The sequence below is a fragment of the Phalangium opilio genome, unplaced genomic scaffold (genome assembly GCF_054372755.1).
Source record: "Phalangium opilio isolate 3A_F unplaced genomic scaffold, DU_Popi_V2 ptg000031l_1, whole genome shotgun sequence".
Taxonomy (NCBI): domain Eukaryota; kingdom Metazoa; phylum Arthropoda; class Arachnida; order Opiliones; family Phalangiidae; genus Phalangium; species Phalangium opilio.
Window position 1 is genome coordinate 3468449 of NW_028324158.1, and position 14042 is coordinate 3482490.

Sequence of the window (14042 nt, forward strand, 5' to 3'; positions counted from 1 at the left end):
GGTTCGACCCCAGCTATCTCCATTTCGCGCCTTTTAGTCTAAAAGTATTTAATTTTGCGATGATCTCTACTTGTACATCCAAAGGGGATATAGCTCAGTGGAAGAGCGCTCGCTTTGCATGTGAGAAGTTCCGGGTTCGAACCCCGGTATCTTCATTTCGCGGTTTTAGTCTAAAAGTATTTAATTTTACGATGATCTCTACTAGTACATCCGATGGGGAAATAGCTCAGTGGAAGAGCGCTCGCTTCGCATGTGAGAAGTCCCGGGTTCGAGCCCCGGTATCTCCATTTCGCGGTTTTAGTCTAAAAGTATTTAATTTTACGATGATCTCTAATAGTACATCCGAAGGGGATATAGCTCAGTGGAAGAGCGGTCGCTTCGCATGTGAGAAGTCCCGGGTTCAACCCCCGGTATCTCCATTTCGCGGTTTTAGTCTAAAAGTATTTAATTTTACGATGATCTCTACTTGTACATCCGAAGGGGATATTGCTCAGTGGAAGAGCGCTCGCTTTGCATGTGAGAAGTCCGGGGTTCGACCCCCGGTATCTCCACTTTGCGGTTTTAGTCTAAAAGTATTTAATTTTACGATGATGTCTACTTATACAATCGTAGGGGATATAGCTCAGTGGAAGAGCGCTCGCTTCGCATGTGAGAAGTCCCGGGTTCGACCCCAGCTATCTCCATTTCGCGGTTTTAGTCTAAAAGTATTTAATTTAACGATGATCTCTACTTGTACACTCGTAGGGCTATAGCTCAGTGGAAGAGCGCTCGCTTCGCATGTGAGAAGTCCCGGGTTCGACCCCCGGTACCTCCATTTCGCGGTTTTAGTCTAAAAGTATTTAATTTTACGATGATCTCTACTTGTACATCCGAAGGGGATATAGCTCAGTGGAAGAGCGCTCTCTTCGCATGTGAGAAGTCCCGGGTTGAACCCCCGGTATCTCCATTTCGCGGTTTTAGTCTAAAAGTATTTAATTTAACGATGATCTCTACTTGTACACTCGTAGGGGCTATAGCTCAGTGGAAGAGCGCTCGCTTCGCATGTGAGAAGTCCCGGGTTCGACCCCCGGTATCTCCATTTCGCGGCATTAAAAAAAATATATATTCATTTCTGAAAATCTCCACTCATCCATCAGAAGGGGAAATAGCTCAGTGGAAGAGCCCTCGCTTGGCATGTGAGAAGTCCCGCGTTCAACCCCCGGTAACTCCAATTCGCGGCTTTAGTCTAAAAGTGTTCAATTTTATGATGATCCCTACTAGTACAACCGACGGGGATATAGCTCAGTGGAAGAGCGCTCGCTTCGCATGTGAGAAGTCCCGGGTTCAACGACCGGTATCTCCTTTTCGCGGTTTTAGTCTAAAAGTATTTAATTTTACGATGATCTCTACTTGTGCATCCGAAGGGGATATAGCTCAGTGGAAGAGCGGTCGCTTCGCATGTGAGAAGTCCCGGGTTCAACCCCCGGTATCTCCATTTCGCGGTTTTAGTCTAAAAGTATTTAATTTTAAGATGATCTCTACTTGTACATCCGAAGGGGATATAGCTCAGTGGAAGAGCGCTCGCTTTGCATGTGAGAAGTCCGGGGTTCGACCCCCGGTATCTGCACTTCGCGGTTTTAGTCTAAAAGTATTTAATTTTACGATGATGTCTACTTATACAATCGTAGGGGATATAGCTCAGTGGAAGAGCGCTCGCTTCGCATGTGAGAAGTCCCGGGTTCGACCCCAGCTATCTCCATTTCGCGCCTTTTAGTCTAAAAGTATTTAATTTTACGATGATGTCTACTTATACAATCGTAGGGGATATAGCTCAGTGGAAGAGCGCTCGCTTCGCATGTGAGAAGACCCGGGTTCGACCCCAGCTATCTCCATTTCGCGCCTTTTAGTCTAAAAGTATTTAATTTTGCGATGATCTCTACTTGTACATCCAAAGGGGATATAGCTCAGTGGAAGAGCGCTCGCTTTGCATGTGAGAAGTTCCGGGTTCGAACCCCGGTATCTTCATTTCGCGGTTTTAGTCTAAAAGTATTTAATTTTACGATGATCTCTACTAGTACATCCGATGGGGAAATAGCTCAGTGGAAGAGCGCTCGCTTCGCATGTGAGAAGTCCCGGGTTCGAGCCCCTGTATCTCCATTTCGCGGTTTTAGTCTAAAAGTATTTAATTTTACGATGATCTCTAATAGTACATCCGAAGGGGATATAGCTCAGTGGAAGAGCGGTCGCTTCGCATGTGAGAAGTCCCGGGTTCAACCCCCGGTATCTCCATTTCGCGGTTTTAGTCTAAAAGTATTTAATTTTACGATGATCTCTACTTGTACATCCGAAGGGGATATTGCTCAGTGGAAGAGCGCTCGCTTTGCATGTGAGAAGTCCGGGGTTCGACCCCCGGTATCTCCACTTTGCGGTTTTAGTCTAAAAGTATTTAATTTTACGATGATGTCTACTTATACAATCGTAGGGGATATAGCTCAGTGGAAGAGCGCTCGCTTCGCATGTGAGAAGTCCCGGGTTCGACCCCAGCTATCTCCATTTCGCGGTTTTAGTCTAAAAGTATTTAATTTAACGATGATCTCTACTTGTACACTCGTAGGGCTATAGCTCAGTGGAAGAGCGCTCGCTTCGCATGTGAGAAGTCCCGGGTTCGACCCCCGGTACCTCCATTTCGCGGTTTTAGTCTAAAAGTATTTAATTTTACGATGATCTCTACTTGTACATCCGAAGGGGATATAGCTCAGTGGAAGAGCGCTCTCTTCGCATGTGAGAAGTCCCGGGTTGAACCCCCGGTATCTCCATTTCGCGGTTTTAGTCTAAAAGTATTTAATTTTACGATGATCTCTACTAGTACATCCGATGGGGAAATAGCTCAGTGGAAGAGCGCTCGCTTCGCATGTGAGAAGTCCCGGGTTCGAGCCCCGGTATCTCCATTTCGCGGTTTTAGTCTAAAAGTATTTAATTTTACGATGATCTCTAATAGTACATCCGAAGGGGATATAGCTCAGTGGAAGAGCGGTCGCTTCGCATGTGAGAAGTCCCGGGTTCAACCCCCGGTATCTCCATTTCGCGGTTTTAGTCTAAAAGTATTTAATTTTACGATGATCTCTACTTGTACATCCGAAGGGGATATAGCTCAGTGGAAGAGCGCTCGCTTCGCATGTGAGAAGTCCCGGGTTCGACCCCAGCTATCTCCATTTCGCGGTTTTAGTCTAAAAGTATTTAATTTAACGATGATCTCTACTTGTACACTCGTAGGGGCTATAGCTCAGTGGAAGAGCGCTCGCTTCGCATGTGAGAAGTCCCGGGTTCGACCCCCGGTATCTCCATTTCGCGGCATTAAAAAAAATATATATTCATTTCTGAAAATCTCCACTCATCCATCAGAAGGGGAAATAGCTCAGTGGAAGAGCCCTCGCTTTGCATGTGAGAAGTCCCGCGTTCAACCACCGGTAACTCCATTTCGCGGCTTTAGTCTAAAAGTGTTCAATTTTATGATGATCCCTACTAGTACATCCGAAGGGGATATAGCTCAGTGGAAGAGCGCTCGCTTCGCATGTGAGAAGTCCCGGGTTCAACGACCGATATCTCCTTTTCGCGGTTTTAGTCTAAAAGTATTCAATTTTACGATGATCTCTACTTGTGCATCCGAAGGGGATATAGCTCAGTGGAAGAGCGGTCGCTTCGCATGTGAGAAGTCCCGGGTTCAACCCCCGGTATCTCCATTTCGCGGTTTTAGTCTAAAAGTATTTAATTTTAAGATGATCTCTACTTGTACATCCGAAGGGGATATAGCTCAGTGGAAGAGCGCTCGCTTTGCATGTGAGAAGTCCGGGGTTCGACCCCCGGTATCTCCACTTCGCGGTTTTAGTCTAAAAGTATTTAATTTTACGATGATGTCTACTTATACAATCGTAGGGGATATAGCTCAGTGGAAGAGCGCTCGCTTCGCATGTGAGAAGTCCCGGGTTCGACCCCAGCTATCTCCATTTCGCGCCTTTTAGTCTAAAAGTATTTAATTTTGCGATGATCTCTACTTGTACATCCAAAGGGGATATAGCTCAGTGGAAGAGCGCTCGCTTTGCATGTGAGAAGTCCCGGGTTCGAACCCCGGTATCTCCATTTCGCGGTTTTAGTCTAAAAGTATTTAATTTTACGATGATCTCTACTTGTACATCCGAAGGGGATATTGCTCAGTGGAAGAGCGCTCGCTTTGCATGTGAGAAGTCCGGGGTTCGACCCCCGGTATCTCCACTTTGCGGTTTTAGTCTAAAAGTATTTAATTTTACGATGATGTCTACTTATACAATCGTAGGGGATATAGCTCAGTGGAAGAGCGCTCGCTTCGCATGTGAGAAGTCCCGGGTTCGACCCCAGCTATCTCCATTTCGCGGTTTTAGTCTAAAAGTATTTAATTTAACGATGATCTCTACTTGTACACTCGTAGGGGCTATAGCTCAGTGGAAGAGCGCTCGCTTCGCATGTGAGAAGTCCCGGGTTCGACCCCCGGTATCTCCATTTCGCGGCATTAAAAAAAATATATATTCATTTCTGAAAATCTCCACTCATCCATCAGAAGGGGAAATAGCTCAGTGGAAGAGCCCTCGCTTTGCATGTGAGAAGTCCCGCGTTCAACCACCGGTAACTCCATTTCGCGGCTTTAGTCTAAAAGTGTTCAATTTTATGATGATCCCTACTAGTACATCCGAAGGGGATATAGCTCAGTGGAAGAGCGCTCGCTTCGCATGTGAGAAGTCCCGGGTTCAACCCCCGGTATCTCCATTTCGCGGTTTTAGTCTAAAAGTATTTAATTTTACGATGATCTCTACTAGTACATCCGAAGGGGATATAGCTCAGTGGAAGAGCGGTCGCTTCGCATGTGAGAAGTCCCGGGTTCAACCCCCGGTATCTCCATTTCGCGGTTTTAGTCTAAAAGTATTTAATTTTACGATGATCTCTACTTGTACATCCGAAGGGGATATAGCTCAGTGGAAGAGCGCTCGCTTTGCATGTGAGAAGTCCCGGGTTCGACCCCCGGTATCTCCACTTCGCGGTTTTAGTCTAAAAGTATTTAATTTTACGATGATGTCTACTTATACAATCGTAGGGGATATAGCTCAGTGGAAGAGCGCTCGCTTCGCATGTGAGAAGTCCCGGGTTCGACCCCAGCTATCTCCATTTCGCGCCTTTTAGTCTAAAAGTATTTAATTTTGCGATGATCTCTACTTGTACATCCAAAGAGGATATAGCTCAGTGGAAGAGCGCTCGCTTTGCATCTGAGAAGTCCCGGGTTCAACCCCCGGTATCTCCATTTCGCGGCTTTAGTCAAAAAGTATTCAATTTTACGATGATCTCTACTTGAACATCCGAAGGGGATATAGCTCAGTGGAAGAGCGCTCGCTTCGCATGTGAGAAGTCCCGGGTTCAACCCCCGGTTTCTCCATTTCGCGGTTTTATTCTAAAAGTATTTAATTTAACGATGATCTCAACTTGTACACTCGTAGGGGATATAGCTCAGTGGAAGAGCGCTCGCTTTGCATGTGAGAAGTCCCGGGTTCGAACCCCGGTATCTCCATTTCGCGGTTTTAGTCTAAAAGTATTTAATTTTACGATGATCTCTACTAGTGCATCCGAAGGGGAAATAGCTCAGTGGAAGAGCGCTCGCTTCGCATGTGAGAAGTCCCGGGTTCGAGCCCCGGTATCTCCATTTCGCGGTTTTAGTCTAAAAGTATTTAATTTTACGATGATCTCTACTAGTACATCCGAAGGGGATATAGCTCAGTGGAAGAGCGGTCGCTTCGCATGTGAGAAGTCCCGGGTTCAACCCCCGGTATCTCCATTTCGCGGTTTTAGTCTAAAAGTATTTAATTTTACGATGATCTCTACTTGTACATCCGAAGGGGAAATAGCTCAGTGGAAGAGCGCTCGCTTCGCATGTGAGAAGTCCCGGGTTCGAGCCCCGGTATCTCCATTTCGCGGTTTTAGTCTAAAAGTATTTAATTTTACGATGATCTCTACTAGTACATCCGAAGGGGATATAGCTCAGTGGAAGAGCGGTCGCTTCGCATGTGAGAAGTCCCGGGTTCAACCCCCGGTATCTCCATTTCGCGGTTTTAGTCTAAAAGTATTTAATTTTATGATGATCTCTACTTGTACATCCGAAGGGGATATAGCTCAGTGGAAGAGCGCTCGCTTTGCATGTGAGAAGTCCGGGGTTCGACCCCCGGTATCTCCACTTCGCGGTTTTAGTCTAAAAGTATTTAATTTTACGATGATGTCTACTTATACAATCGTAGGGGATATAGCTCAGTGGAAGAGCGCTCGCTTCGCATGTGAGAAGTCCCGGGTTCGACCCCAGCTATCTCCATTTCGCGCCTTTTAGTCTAAAAGTATTTAATTTTGCGATGATCTCTACTTGTACATCCAAAGGGGATATAGCTCAGTGGAAGAGCGCTCGCTTTGCATGTGAGAAGTCCCGGGTTCGAACCCCGGTATCTCCATTTCGCGGTTTTAGTCCAAAAGTATTTAATTTTACGATGATCTCTACTAGTACATCCGAAGGGGAAATAGCTCAGTGGAAGAGCGCTCGCTTCGCATGTGAGAAGTCCCGGGTTCGAGCCCCGGTATCTCCATTTCGCGGTTTTAGTCTAAAAGTATTTAATTTTACGATGATCTCTACTAATACATCCGAAGGGGATATAGCTCAGTGGAAGAGCGCTCGCTTTGCATGTGAGAAGTCCCGGGTTCAACCCCCGGTATCTCCACTTCGCGGTTTTAGTCTAAAAGTATTTAATTTTACGATGATGTCTACTTATACAATCGTAGGGGATATAGCTCAGTGGAAGAGCGCTCGCTTCGCATGTGAGAAGTCCCGGGTTCGACCCCAGCTATCTCCATTTCGCGCCTTTTAGTCTAAAAGTATTTAATTTTGCGATGATCTCTACTTGTACATCCAAAGGGGATATAGCTCAGTGGAAGAGCGCTCGCTTTGCATGTGAGAAGTCCCGGGTTCGAACCCCGGTATCTCCATTTCGCGGTTTTAGTCTAAAAGTATTTAATTTTACGATGATCTCTACTAGTACATCCGAAGGGGAAATAGCTCAGTGGAAGAGCGCTCGCTTCGCATGTGAGAAGTCCCGGGTTCGAGCCCCGGTATCTCCATTTCGCGGTTTTAGTCTAAAAGTATTTAATTTTACGATGATCTCTACTAATACATCCGAAGGGGATATAGCTCAGTGGAAGAGCGCTCGCTTTGCATGTGAGAAGTCCCGGGTTCAACCCCCGGTATCTGCATTTCGCGGCTTTAGTCAAAAAGTATTCAATTTTACGATGATCTCTACTTGAACATCCGAAGGGGATATAGCTCAGTGGAAGAGCGCTCGCTTCGCATGTGAGAAGTCCCGGGTTCAACCCCCGGTTTCTCCATTTCGCGGTTTTAGTCTAAAAGTATTTAATTTAACGATGATCTCAACTTGTACACTCGTAGGGGATATAGCTCAGTGGAAGAGCGCTCGCTTTGCATGTGAGAAGTCCCGGGTTCGAACCCCGGTATCTCCGTTTCGCGGTTTTAGTCTAAAAGTATTTAATTTTACGATGATCTCTACTAGCACATCCGAAGGGGAAATAGCTCAGTGGAAGAGCGCTCGCTTCGCATGTGAGAAGTCCCGGGTTTGAGCCCCGGTATCTCCATTTCGCGGTTTTAGTCTAAAAGTATTTAATTTTACGATGATCTCTACTAGTACATCCGAAGGGGATATAGCTCAGTGGAAGAGCGGTCGCTTCGCATGTGAGAAGTCCCGGGTTCAACCCCCGGTATCTCCATTTCGCGGTTTTAGTCTAAAAGTATTTAATTTTACGATGATCTCTACTTGTACATCCGAAGGGGATATAGCTCAGTGGAAGAGCGCTCGCTTTGCATGTGAGAAGTCCGGGGTTCGACCCCCGGTATCTCCACTTCGCGGTTTTAGTCTAAAAGTATTTAATTTTACGATGATGTCTACTTATACAATCGTAGGGGATATAGCTCAGTGGAAGAGCGCTCGCTTCGCATGTGAGAAGTCCCGGGTTCGACCCCAGCTATCTCCATTTCGCGCCTTTTAGTCTAAAAGTATTTAATTTTGCGATGATCTCTACTTGTACATCCAAAGAGGATATAGCTCAGTGGAAGAGCGCTCGCTTTGCATCTGAGAAGTCCCGGGTTCAACCCCCGGTATCTCCATTTCGCGGCTTTAGTCAAAAAGTATTCAATTTTACGATGATCTCTACTTGAACATCCGAAGGGGATATAGCTCAGTGGAAGAGCGCTCGCTTCGCATGTGAGAAGTCCCGGGTTCAACCCCCGGTTTCTCCATTTCGCGGTTTTATTCTAAAAGTATTTAATTTAACGATGATCTCAACTTGTACACTCGTAGGGGATATAGCTCAGTGGAAGAGCGCTCGCTTTGCATGTGAGAAGTCCCGGGTTCGAACCCCGGTATCTCCATTTCGCGGTTTTAGTCTAAAAGTATTTAATTTTACGATGATCTCTACTAGTACATCCGAAGGGGAAATAGCTCAGTGGAAGAGCGCTCGCTTCGCATGTGAGAAGTCCCGGGTTCGAGCCCCGGTATCTCCATTTCGCGGTTTTAGTCTAAAAGTATTTAATTTTACGATGATCTCTACTAGTACATCCGAAGGGGATATAGCTCAGTGGAAGAGCGGTCGCTTCGCATGTGAGAAGTCCCGGGTTCAACCCCCGGTATCTCCATTTCGCGGTTTTAGTCTAAAAGTATTTAATTTTACGATGATCTCTACTTGTACATCCGAAGGGGAAATAGCTCAGTGGAAGAGCGCTCGCTTCGCATGTGAGAAGTCCCGGGTTCGAGCCCCGGTATCTCCATTTCGCGGTTTTAGTCTAAAAGTATTTAATTTTACGATGATCTCTACTAGTACATCCGAAGGGGATATAGCTCAGTGGAAGAGCGGTCGCTTCGCATGTGAGAAGTCCCGGGTTCAACCCCCGGTATCTCCATTTCGCGGTTTTAGTCTAAAAGTATTTAATTTTACGATGATCTCTACTTGTACATCCGAAGGGGATATAGCTCAGTGGAAGAGCGCTCGCTTTGCATGTGAGAAGTCCGGGGTTCGACCCCCGGTATCTCCACTTCGCGGTTTTAGTCTAAAAGTATTTAATTTTACGATGATGTCTACTTATACAATCGTAGGGGATATAGCTCAGTGGAAGAGCGCTCGCTTCGCATGTGAGAAGTCCCGGGTTCGACCCCAGCTATCTCCATTTCGCGCCTTTTAGTCTAAAAGTATTTAATTTTGCGATGATCTCTACTTGTACATCCAAAGGGGATATAGCTCAGTGGAAGAGCGCTCGCTTTGCATCTGAGAAGTCCCGGGTTCAACCCCCGGTATCTCCATTTCGCGGCTTTAGTCAAAAAGTATTCAATTTTACGATGATCTCTACTTGAACATCCGAAGGGGATATAGCTCAGTGGAAGAGCGCTCGCTTTGCATCTGAGAAGTCCCGGGTTCAACCCCCGGTATCTCCATTTCGCGGCTTTAGTCAAAAAGTATTCAATTTTACGATGATCTCTACTTGAACATCCGAAGGGGATATAGCTCAGTGGAAGAGCGCTCGCTTCGCACGTGAGAAGTCCCGGGTTCAACCCCCGGTTTCTCCATTTCGCGGTTTTAGTCTAAAAGTATTTAATTTAACGATGATCTCAACTTGTACACTCGTAGGGGATATAGCTCAGTGGAAGAGCGCTCGCTTTGCATGTGAGAAGTCCCGGGTTCGAACCCCGGTATCTCCATTTCGCGGTTTTAGTCTAAAAGTATTTAATTTTACGATGATCTCTACTAGTACATCCGAAGGGGAAATAGCTCAGTGGAAGAGCGCTCGCTTCGCATGTGAAGTCCCGGGTTCAACCCCCGGTATCTCCATTTCGCGGTTTTAGTCTAAAAGTATTTAATTTTACGATGATCTCTACTTGTACATCCGAAGGGGATATAGCTCAGTGGAAGAACGTTCGCTTTTTATGTGAGAAGTGCCGGGTTCGACCCCCGGTATCTCCATTTCGCGCCTTTTAGTCAAAATCATTTAATTTAACGATGATCTCTACTTGTACACTCGTAGGGGATATAGCTCAGTGGAAGAGCGCTCGCTTCGCATGTGAGAAGTCCCGGGTTCAAACCCCGGTATCTCCATTTCGTCGGTTTTAGTCTAAAAGTATTTAATTTAACGATGATCTCTACTTGTACATCCGAAGGGGATATAGCTCAGTGGAAGAACGTTGGCTTTTTATGTGAGAAGTGCCAGGTTCGACCCCCGGTATCTCCATTTCGCGCCTTTTAGTCTAAAAGTATTTAATTTTGCGATGATCTCTACTTGTATATCCAAAGGGGATATAGCTCAGCGGAAGAGCGCTCGCTTTGCATGTGAGAAGTCCCGGGTTCAACCCCCGGTACCTCCATTTCGCGGTTTTAGTCTAAAAGTATTTAATTTTACGATGATCTCTACTAGTACATCCGAAGGGGATATAGCTCAGTGGAAGAGCGCTCGCTTCGCATGTGAGAAGTCCCGGGTTCGAACCCCGGTGTCTCCATTTCGCGGTTTTAGTCTAAAAGTATTTAATTTTACGATGATCTCTACTAGTACATCCGAAGGGGATATAGCTCAGTGGAAGAACGTTGGCTTTTTATGTGAGAAGTGCCAGGTTCGACCCCCGGTATCTCCATTTCGCGCCTTTTAGTCTAAAAGTATTTAATTTTGCGATGATCTCTACTTGTACATCCAAAGGGGATATAGCTCAGTTGAAGAGCGCTCGCTTTGCATGTGAGAAGTCCCGGGTTCAACCCCCGGTATCTCCATTTCGCGGCTTTAGTCAAAAAGTATTCAATTTTACGATGATCTCTACTTGTACATCCGAAGGGGATATAGCTCAGTGGAAGAGCGCTCGCTTCGCATGTGAGAAGTACCGGGTTCGACCCCCGGTATCTCCATTTCGCGCTTTTTAGTCTAAAAGTATTTAATTTTGCGATGATCTCTACTTCTACATCCGAAGGGGATATAGCTCAGTTGAAGAGCGCTCGCTTTTCATGTGAGAAGTCCCGGGTTCAACCCCCGGTATCTCCATTTCGCGGCTTTAGTCAAAAAGTATTCAATTTTACGATGATCTCTACTTGTACATCCGAAGGGGATATAGCTCAGTGGAAGAGCGCTCGCTTCGCATGTGAGAAGTACCGGGTTCGACCCCCGGTATCTCCATTTCGCGCTTTTTAGTCAAAAAGTATTCAATTTTACGATGATCTCTACTTGCACATCCGAAGGGGATATAGCTCAGTGGAAGAGCGCTGGCTTTGCATGTGAGAAGTCCGGGGTTCGACCCCCGGTATCTCCATTTCGCGGTTTTAGTCTAAAAGTATTTAATTTTACGATGATGTCTACTTATACAATCGTAGGGGATATAGCTCAGTGGAAGAGCGCTCGCTTCGCATGTGAGAAGTCCCGGGTGCAACCCCCGGTATCTCCATTTCGCGGTTTTAGTCTAAAAGTATTTAATTTTACGATGATGTCTACTTATACAATCGTAGGGGATATAGCTCAGTGGAAGAGCGCTCGCTTCGCATGTGAGAAGTCCCGGGTTCAACCCCCGGTATCTCCATTTCGCGGTTTTAGTCTAAAAGTATTTAATTTTACGATGATCTCTACTTGTACATCCGAAGGGGATATAGCTCAGTGGAAGAGCGCTCGCTTCGCATGTGAGAAGTACCGGGTTCGACCCCCGGTATCTCCATTTCGCGGTTTTAGTCTAAAAGTATTTAATTTTGCGATGATCTCTACTTGTACATCCAAAGGGGATATAGCTCAGTGGAAGAGCGCTCGCTTTGCATGTGAGAAGTCCCGGGTTCAACCCCCGGTATCTCCATTTCGCGGTTTTAGTCTAAAAGTATTTAATTTAACGATGATCTCTACTTGTACATCCGTTGGGGATATAGCTCAGTGGAAGAGCGCTCGCTTCGCATGTGAGAAGTACCGGGTTCGACCCCCGGTATCTCCATTTCGCGCTTTTTAGTCTAAAAGTATTTAATTTTGCGATGATCTCTACTTGTACATCCGAAGGGGATATAGCTCAGTGGAAGAGCGCTCGCTTCGCATGTGAGAAGTCCCGGGTTCAACCCCCGGTATCTCCATTTCGCGGTTTTAGTCTAAAAGTATTTAATTTAACGATGATCTCTACTTGTACACTCGTCGGGGATATAACTCAGGGGAAGAGCGCTCGCTTCGCATGTGAGAAGTCCCGGGTTCAACCCCCGGTTTCTCCATTTCGTCGGTTTTAGTCTAAAAGTATTTAATTTAACGATGATCTCTACTTGTACATCCGAAGGGGATATAGCTCAGTGGAAGAGCGCTCGCTTTGCATGTGAGAAGTCCCGGGTTCGACCCCCGGTATCTCCATTTCGCGGTTTTAGTCTAAAAGTTTTTAATTTTACGATGATCTCTACTAGTACATCCGAAGGGGATATAGCTCAGTGGAAGAACGTTGGCTTTTTATGTGAGAAGTGCCAGGTTCGACCCCCGGTATCTCCATTTCGCGGCTTTAGTCAAAAAGTATTCAATTTTACGATGATCTCTACTTATACATCCGAAGGGGATATAGCTCAGTGGAAGAGCGCTCGCTTCGCATGTGAAAAGTCGCGGGTTCAACCCCCGGTATCTCCATTTCGCGGTTTTAGTCTAAAAGTATTTAATTTAACGATGATCTCTACTTGTACACTCGTCGGGGATATAACTCAGTGGAAGAGCGCTCGCTTCGCATGTGAGAAGTCCCGGGTTCAACCCCCGGTATCTCCATTTCGCGGTTTTAGTCTAAAAGTATTTAATTTAACGATGATCTCTACTTGTACACTCGTAGGGGATATAGCTCAGTGGAAGAGCGCTCGCTTCGCATGTGAGAAGTCCCGGGTTCAACCCCCGGTATCTCCATTTCGTCGGTTTTAGTCTAAAAGTATTTAATTTTACGATGATCTCTACTTGTACATCCGAAGGGGATATAGCTCAGTGGAAGAGCGCTCGCTTTGCATGTGAGAAGTCCCGGGTTCGAACCCCGGTATCTCCATTTCGCGGTTTTAGTCTAAAAGTATTTAATTTTACGATGATCTCTACTAGTACATCCGAAGGGGATATAGCTCAGAGGAAGAGAGCTCGCTTCGCATGTGAAGTCCCGGGTTCAACCCCCGGTATCTCCATTTCGCGGTTTTAGTCTAAAAGTATTTAATTTTACGATGATCTCTACTTGTACATCCGAAGGGGATATAGCTCAGTGGAAGAACGTTGGCTTTTTATGTGAGAAGTGCCGGGTTCGACCCCCAGTATCTCCATTTCGCGCCTTTTAGTCTAAAAGTATTTAATTTTGCGATGATCTCTACTTGTACATCCAAAGGGGATATAGCTCAGTGGAAGAGCGCTCGCTTTGAATGTGAGAAGTCGCGGGTTCAACCCCCGGTATCTCCATTTCGCGGTTTTAGTCTAAAAGTATTTAATTTAACGATGATCTCTACTTGTACACTCGTCGGGGATATAACTCAGTGGAAGAGCGCTCGCTTCGCATGTGAGAAGTCCCGGGTTCAACCCCCGGTTTCTCCATTTCGTCGGTTTTAGTCTAAAAGTATTTAATTTAACGATGATCTCTACTTGTACATCCGAAGGGGATATAGCTCAGTGGAAGAGCGCTCGCTTTGCATGTGAGAAGTCCCGGGTTCGACCCCCGGTATCTCCATTTCGCGGTTTTAGTCTAAAAGTTTTTAATTTTACGATGATCTCTACTAGTACATCCGAAGGGGATATAGCTCAGTGGAAGAACGTTGGCTTTTTATGTGAGAAGTGCCAGGTTCGACCCCCGGTATCTCCATTTCGCGGCTTTAGTCAAAAAGTATTCAATTTTACGATGATCTCTACTTATACATCCGAAGGGGATATAGCTCAGTGGAAGAGCGCTCGCTTCGCATGTGAAAAGTCCCGGGTTCAACCCCCGGTATCTCCATTTCGCGGCTTTAGT

At 45.9% G+C, this 14042-nt stretch overlaps 67 non-coding genes across 67 annotated transcripts; all 67 read left to right on the forward strand.

Moving 5' to 3' along the window:
* Window positions 1-83: 83 nt before the first annotated feature.
* On the forward strand, window positions 84-155 carry TRNAA-UGC (transfer RNA alanine (anticodon UGC)). Its single transcript has one exon. It is a non-coding gene; the product is annotated as a tRNA-Ala (tRNA).
* A 60-nt stretch (window positions 156-215) lies between these two features.
* On the forward strand, window positions 216-287 carry TRNAA-CGC (transfer RNA alanine (anticodon CGC)). Its single transcript has one exon. It is a non-coding gene; the product is annotated as a tRNA-Ala (tRNA).
* Window positions 288-347: 60 nt separating this feature from the next.
* TRNAA-CGC (transfer RNA alanine (anticodon CGC)) lies at window positions 348-419 on the forward strand. Its single transcript has one exon. It is a non-coding gene; the product is annotated as a tRNA-Ala (tRNA).
* A 587-nt stretch (window positions 420-1006) lies between these two features.
* Window positions 1007-1078, forward strand: TRNAA-CGC (transfer RNA alanine (anticodon CGC)). The gene has a single exon. It is a non-coding gene; the product is annotated as a tRNA-Ala (tRNA).
* Window positions 1079-1402: 324 nt separating this feature from the next.
* TRNAA-CGC (transfer RNA alanine (anticodon CGC)) lies at window positions 1403-1474 on the forward strand. Its single transcript has one exon. It is a non-coding gene; the product is annotated as a tRNA-Ala (tRNA).
* Window positions 1475-1932: 458 nt separating this feature from the next.
* Window positions 1933-2004, forward strand: TRNAA-UGC (transfer RNA alanine (anticodon UGC)). The gene has a single exon. It is a non-coding gene; the product is annotated as a tRNA-Ala (tRNA).
* A 192-nt stretch (window positions 2005-2196) lies between these two features.
* TRNAA-CGC (transfer RNA alanine (anticodon CGC)) lies at window positions 2197-2268 on the forward strand. The gene has a single exon. It is a non-coding gene; the product is annotated as a tRNA-Ala (tRNA).
* A 587-nt stretch (window positions 2269-2855) lies between these two features.
* TRNAA-CGC (transfer RNA alanine (anticodon CGC)) lies at window positions 2856-2927 on the forward strand. The gene has a single exon. It is a non-coding gene; the product is annotated as a tRNA-Ala (tRNA).
* Window positions 2928-2987: 60 nt separating this feature from the next.
* Window positions 2988-3059, forward strand: TRNAA-CGC (transfer RNA alanine (anticodon CGC)). Its single transcript has one exon. It is a non-coding gene; the product is annotated as a tRNA-Ala (tRNA).
* Window positions 3060-3251: 192 nt separating this feature from the next.
* Window positions 3252-3323, forward strand: TRNAA-CGC (transfer RNA alanine (anticodon CGC)). Its single transcript has one exon. It is a non-coding gene; the product is annotated as a tRNA-Ala (tRNA).
* Window positions 3324-3647: 324 nt separating this feature from the next.
* TRNAA-CGC (transfer RNA alanine (anticodon CGC)) lies at window positions 3648-3719 on the forward strand. The gene has a single exon. It is a non-coding gene; the product is annotated as a tRNA-Ala (tRNA).
* A 60-nt stretch (window positions 3720-3779) lies between these two features.
* On the forward strand, window positions 3780-3851 carry TRNAA-UGC (transfer RNA alanine (anticodon UGC)). Its single transcript has one exon. It is a non-coding gene; the product is annotated as a tRNA-Ala (tRNA).
* A 193-nt stretch (window positions 3852-4044) lies between these two features.
* On the forward strand, window positions 4045-4116 carry TRNAA-UGC (transfer RNA alanine (anticodon UGC)). The gene has a single exon. It is a non-coding gene; the product is annotated as a tRNA-Ala (tRNA).
* Window positions 4117-4440: 324 nt separating this feature from the next.
* Window positions 4441-4512, forward strand: TRNAA-CGC (transfer RNA alanine (anticodon CGC)). Its single transcript has one exon. It is a non-coding gene; the product is annotated as a tRNA-Ala (tRNA).
* Window positions 4513-4704: 192 nt separating this feature from the next.
* On the forward strand, window positions 4705-4776 carry TRNAA-CGC (transfer RNA alanine (anticodon CGC)). Its single transcript has one exon. It is a non-coding gene; the product is annotated as a tRNA-Ala (tRNA).
* A 60-nt stretch (window positions 4777-4836) lies between these two features.
* TRNAA-CGC (transfer RNA alanine (anticodon CGC)) lies at window positions 4837-4908 on the forward strand. Its single transcript has one exon. It is a non-coding gene; the product is annotated as a tRNA-Ala (tRNA).
* Window positions 4909-4968: 60 nt separating this feature from the next.
* On the forward strand, window positions 4969-5040 carry TRNAA-UGC (transfer RNA alanine (anticodon UGC)). Its single transcript has one exon. It is a non-coding gene; the product is annotated as a tRNA-Ala (tRNA).
* A 325-nt stretch (window positions 5041-5365) lies between these two features.
* On the forward strand, window positions 5366-5437 carry TRNAA-CGC (transfer RNA alanine (anticodon CGC)). The gene has a single exon. It is a non-coding gene; the product is annotated as a tRNA-Ala (tRNA).
* Window positions 5438-5497: 60 nt separating this feature from the next.
* TRNAA-UGC (transfer RNA alanine (anticodon UGC)) lies at window positions 5498-5569 on the forward strand. The gene has a single exon. It is a non-coding gene; the product is annotated as a tRNA-Ala (tRNA).
* Window positions 5570-5629: 60 nt separating this feature from the next.
* TRNAA-CGC (transfer RNA alanine (anticodon CGC)) lies at window positions 5630-5701 on the forward strand. The gene has a single exon. It is a non-coding gene; the product is annotated as a tRNA-Ala (tRNA).
* A 60-nt stretch (window positions 5702-5761) lies between these two features.
* Window positions 5762-5833, forward strand: TRNAA-CGC (transfer RNA alanine (anticodon CGC)). Its single transcript has one exon. It is a non-coding gene; the product is annotated as a tRNA-Ala (tRNA).
* A 60-nt stretch (window positions 5834-5893) lies between these two features.
* On the forward strand, window positions 5894-5965 carry TRNAA-CGC (transfer RNA alanine (anticodon CGC)). Its single transcript has one exon. It is a non-coding gene; the product is annotated as a tRNA-Ala (tRNA).
* A 60-nt stretch (window positions 5966-6025) lies between these two features.
* Window positions 6026-6097, forward strand: TRNAA-CGC (transfer RNA alanine (anticodon CGC)). The gene has a single exon. It is a non-coding gene; the product is annotated as a tRNA-Ala (tRNA).
* Window positions 6098-6157: 60 nt separating this feature from the next.
* TRNAA-UGC (transfer RNA alanine (anticodon UGC)) lies at window positions 6158-6229 on the forward strand. The gene has a single exon. It is a non-coding gene; the product is annotated as a tRNA-Ala (tRNA).
* A 193-nt stretch (window positions 6230-6422) lies between these two features.
* On the forward strand, window positions 6423-6494 carry TRNAA-UGC (transfer RNA alanine (anticodon UGC)). Its single transcript has one exon. It is a non-coding gene; the product is annotated as a tRNA-Ala (tRNA).
* Window positions 6495-6554: 60 nt separating this feature from the next.
* On the forward strand, window positions 6555-6626 carry TRNAA-CGC (transfer RNA alanine (anticodon CGC)). Its single transcript has one exon. It is a non-coding gene; the product is annotated as a tRNA-Ala (tRNA).
* A 60-nt stretch (window positions 6627-6686) lies between these two features.
* Window positions 6687-6758, forward strand: TRNAA-UGC (transfer RNA alanine (anticodon UGC)). Its single transcript has one exon. It is a non-coding gene; the product is annotated as a tRNA-Ala (tRNA).
* Window positions 6759-6951: 193 nt separating this feature from the next.
* TRNAA-UGC (transfer RNA alanine (anticodon UGC)) lies at window positions 6952-7023 on the forward strand. The gene has a single exon. It is a non-coding gene; the product is annotated as a tRNA-Ala (tRNA).
* Window positions 7024-7083: 60 nt separating this feature from the next.
* Window positions 7084-7155, forward strand: TRNAA-CGC (transfer RNA alanine (anticodon CGC)). The gene has a single exon. It is a non-coding gene; the product is annotated as a tRNA-Ala (tRNA).
* Window positions 7156-7215: 60 nt separating this feature from the next.
* TRNAA-UGC (transfer RNA alanine (anticodon UGC)) lies at window positions 7216-7287 on the forward strand. The gene has a single exon. It is a non-coding gene; the product is annotated as a tRNA-Ala (tRNA).
* A 60-nt stretch (window positions 7288-7347) lies between these two features.
* Window positions 7348-7419, forward strand: TRNAA-CGC (transfer RNA alanine (anticodon CGC)). The gene has a single exon. It is a non-coding gene; the product is annotated as a tRNA-Ala (tRNA).
* A 60-nt stretch (window positions 7420-7479) lies between these two features.
* TRNAA-UGC (transfer RNA alanine (anticodon UGC)) lies at window positions 7480-7551 on the forward strand. The gene has a single exon. It is a non-coding gene; the product is annotated as a tRNA-Ala (tRNA).
* A 60-nt stretch (window positions 7552-7611) lies between these two features.
* Window positions 7612-7683, forward strand: TRNAA-CGC (transfer RNA alanine (anticodon CGC)). The gene has a single exon. It is a non-coding gene; the product is annotated as a tRNA-Ala (tRNA).
* Window positions 7684-7743: 60 nt separating this feature from the next.
* On the forward strand, window positions 7744-7815 carry TRNAA-CGC (transfer RNA alanine (anticodon CGC)). The gene has a single exon. It is a non-coding gene; the product is annotated as a tRNA-Ala (tRNA).
* A 60-nt stretch (window positions 7816-7875) lies between these two features.
* Window positions 7876-7947, forward strand: TRNAA-UGC (transfer RNA alanine (anticodon UGC)). Its single transcript has one exon. It is a non-coding gene; the product is annotated as a tRNA-Ala (tRNA).
* Window positions 7948-8272: 325 nt separating this feature from the next.
* On the forward strand, window positions 8273-8344 carry TRNAA-CGC (transfer RNA alanine (anticodon CGC)). The gene has a single exon. It is a non-coding gene; the product is annotated as a tRNA-Ala (tRNA).
* A 60-nt stretch (window positions 8345-8404) lies between these two features.
* TRNAA-UGC (transfer RNA alanine (anticodon UGC)) lies at window positions 8405-8476 on the forward strand. Its single transcript has one exon. It is a non-coding gene; the product is annotated as a tRNA-Ala (tRNA).
* A 60-nt stretch (window positions 8477-8536) lies between these two features.
* Window positions 8537-8608, forward strand: TRNAA-CGC (transfer RNA alanine (anticodon CGC)). Its single transcript has one exon. It is a non-coding gene; the product is annotated as a tRNA-Ala (tRNA).
* A 60-nt stretch (window positions 8609-8668) lies between these two features.
* Window positions 8669-8740, forward strand: TRNAA-CGC (transfer RNA alanine (anticodon CGC)). Its single transcript has one exon. It is a non-coding gene; the product is annotated as a tRNA-Ala (tRNA).
* A 60-nt stretch (window positions 8741-8800) lies between these two features.
* TRNAA-CGC (transfer RNA alanine (anticodon CGC)) lies at window positions 8801-8872 on the forward strand. Its single transcript has one exon. It is a non-coding gene; the product is annotated as a tRNA-Ala (tRNA).
* Window positions 8873-8932: 60 nt separating this feature from the next.
* TRNAA-CGC (transfer RNA alanine (anticodon CGC)) lies at window positions 8933-9004 on the forward strand. Its single transcript has one exon. It is a non-coding gene; the product is annotated as a tRNA-Ala (tRNA).
* Window positions 9005-9064: 60 nt separating this feature from the next.
* Window positions 9065-9136, forward strand: TRNAA-UGC (transfer RNA alanine (anticodon UGC)). The gene has a single exon. It is a non-coding gene; the product is annotated as a tRNA-Ala (tRNA).
* Window positions 9137-9329: 193 nt separating this feature from the next.
* On the forward strand, window positions 9330-9401 carry TRNAA-UGC (transfer RNA alanine (anticodon UGC)). The gene has a single exon. It is a non-coding gene; the product is annotated as a tRNA-Ala (tRNA).
* Window positions 9402-9461: 60 nt separating this feature from the next.
* On the forward strand, window positions 9462-9533 carry TRNAA-UGC (transfer RNA alanine (anticodon UGC)). Its single transcript has one exon. It is a non-coding gene; the product is annotated as a tRNA-Ala (tRNA).
* Window positions 9534-9593: 60 nt separating this feature from the next.
* On the forward strand, window positions 9594-9665 carry TRNAA-CGC (transfer RNA alanine (anticodon CGC)). Its single transcript has one exon. It is a non-coding gene; the product is annotated as a tRNA-Ala (tRNA).
* Window positions 9666-9725: 60 nt separating this feature from the next.
* TRNAA-UGC (transfer RNA alanine (anticodon UGC)) lies at window positions 9726-9797 on the forward strand. Its single transcript has one exon. It is a non-coding gene; the product is annotated as a tRNA-Ala (tRNA).
* Window positions 9798-10119: 322 nt separating this feature from the next.
* On the forward strand, window positions 10120-10191 carry TRNAA-CGC (transfer RNA alanine (anticodon CGC)). The gene has a single exon. It is a non-coding gene; the product is annotated as a tRNA-Ala (tRNA).
* Window positions 10192-10385: 194 nt separating this feature from the next.
* On the forward strand, window positions 10386-10457 carry TRNAA-UGC (transfer RNA alanine (anticodon UGC)). Its single transcript has one exon. It is a non-coding gene; the product is annotated as a tRNA-Ala (tRNA).
* A 60-nt stretch (window positions 10458-10517) lies between these two features.
* On the forward strand, window positions 10518-10589 carry TRNAA-CGC (transfer RNA alanine (anticodon CGC)). Its single transcript has one exon. It is a non-coding gene; the product is annotated as a tRNA-Ala (tRNA).
* A 193-nt stretch (window positions 10590-10782) lies between these two features.
* TRNAA-UGC (transfer RNA alanine (anticodon UGC)) lies at window positions 10783-10854 on the forward strand. Its single transcript has one exon. It is a non-coding gene; the product is annotated as a tRNA-Ala (tRNA).
* Window positions 10855-10914: 60 nt separating this feature from the next.
* TRNAA-CGC (transfer RNA alanine (anticodon CGC)) lies at window positions 10915-10986 on the forward strand. The gene has a single exon. It is a non-coding gene; the product is annotated as a tRNA-Ala (tRNA).
* A 193-nt stretch (window positions 10987-11179) lies between these two features.
* TRNAA-CGC (transfer RNA alanine (anticodon CGC)) lies at window positions 11180-11251 on the forward strand. Its single transcript has one exon. It is a non-coding gene; the product is annotated as a tRNA-Ala (tRNA).
* Window positions 11252-11312: 61 nt separating this feature from the next.
* On the forward strand, window positions 11313-11384 carry TRNAA-UGC (transfer RNA alanine (anticodon UGC)). Its single transcript has one exon. It is a non-coding gene; the product is annotated as a tRNA-Ala (tRNA).
* A 60-nt stretch (window positions 11385-11444) lies between these two features.
* Window positions 11445-11516, forward strand: TRNAA-CGC (transfer RNA alanine (anticodon CGC)). The gene has a single exon. It is a non-coding gene; the product is annotated as a tRNA-Ala (tRNA).
* A 60-nt stretch (window positions 11517-11576) lies between these two features.
* Window positions 11577-11648, forward strand: TRNAA-CGC (transfer RNA alanine (anticodon CGC)). Its single transcript has one exon. It is a non-coding gene; the product is annotated as a tRNA-Ala (tRNA).
* Window positions 11649-11708: 60 nt separating this feature from the next.
* On the forward strand, window positions 11709-11780 carry TRNAA-CGC (transfer RNA alanine (anticodon CGC)). The gene has a single exon. It is a non-coding gene; the product is annotated as a tRNA-Ala (tRNA).
* A 60-nt stretch (window positions 11781-11840) lies between these two features.
* Window positions 11841-11912, forward strand: TRNAA-UGC (transfer RNA alanine (anticodon UGC)). The gene has a single exon. It is a non-coding gene; the product is annotated as a tRNA-Ala (tRNA).
* A 60-nt stretch (window positions 11913-11972) lies between these two features.
* Window positions 11973-12044, forward strand: TRNAA-CGC (transfer RNA alanine (anticodon CGC)). Its single transcript has one exon. It is a non-coding gene; the product is annotated as a tRNA-Ala (tRNA).
* A 61-nt stretch (window positions 12045-12105) lies between these two features.
* TRNAA-CGC (transfer RNA alanine (anticodon CGC)) lies at window positions 12106-12177 on the forward strand. Its single transcript has one exon. It is a non-coding gene; the product is annotated as a tRNA-Ala (tRNA).
* A 193-nt stretch (window positions 12178-12370) lies between these two features.
* On the forward strand, window positions 12371-12442 carry TRNAA-UGC (transfer RNA alanine (anticodon UGC)). Its single transcript has one exon. It is a non-coding gene; the product is annotated as a tRNA-Ala (tRNA).
* Window positions 12443-12766: 324 nt separating this feature from the next.
* TRNAA-CGC (transfer RNA alanine (anticodon CGC)) lies at window positions 12767-12838 on the forward strand. The gene has a single exon. It is a non-coding gene; the product is annotated as a tRNA-Ala (tRNA).
* Window positions 12839-12898: 60 nt separating this feature from the next.
* On the forward strand, window positions 12899-12970 carry TRNAA-CGC (transfer RNA alanine (anticodon CGC)). Its single transcript has one exon. It is a non-coding gene; the product is annotated as a tRNA-Ala (tRNA).
* A 61-nt stretch (window positions 12971-13031) lies between these two features.
* TRNAA-UGC (transfer RNA alanine (anticodon UGC)) lies at window positions 13032-13103 on the forward strand. The gene has a single exon. It is a non-coding gene; the product is annotated as a tRNA-Ala (tRNA).
* Window positions 13104-13426: 323 nt separating this feature from the next.
* On the forward strand, window positions 13427-13498 carry TRNAS-UGA (transfer RNA serine (anticodon UGA)). The gene has a single exon. It is a non-coding gene; the product is annotated as a tRNA-Ser (tRNA).
* Window positions 13499-13558: 60 nt separating this feature from the next.
* Window positions 13559-13630, forward strand: TRNAA-CGC (transfer RNA alanine (anticodon CGC)). The gene has a single exon. It is a non-coding gene; the product is annotated as a tRNA-Ala (tRNA).
* A 61-nt stretch (window positions 13631-13691) lies between these two features.
* TRNAA-UGC (transfer RNA alanine (anticodon UGC)) lies at window positions 13692-13763 on the forward strand. The gene has a single exon. It is a non-coding gene; the product is annotated as a tRNA-Ala (tRNA).
* A 192-nt stretch (window positions 13764-13955) lies between these two features.
* Window positions 13956-14027, forward strand: TRNAA-CGC (transfer RNA alanine (anticodon CGC)). Its single transcript has one exon. It is a non-coding gene; the product is annotated as a tRNA-Ala (tRNA).
* The last annotated feature ends 15 nt before the right edge of the window (window positions 14028-14042 follow it).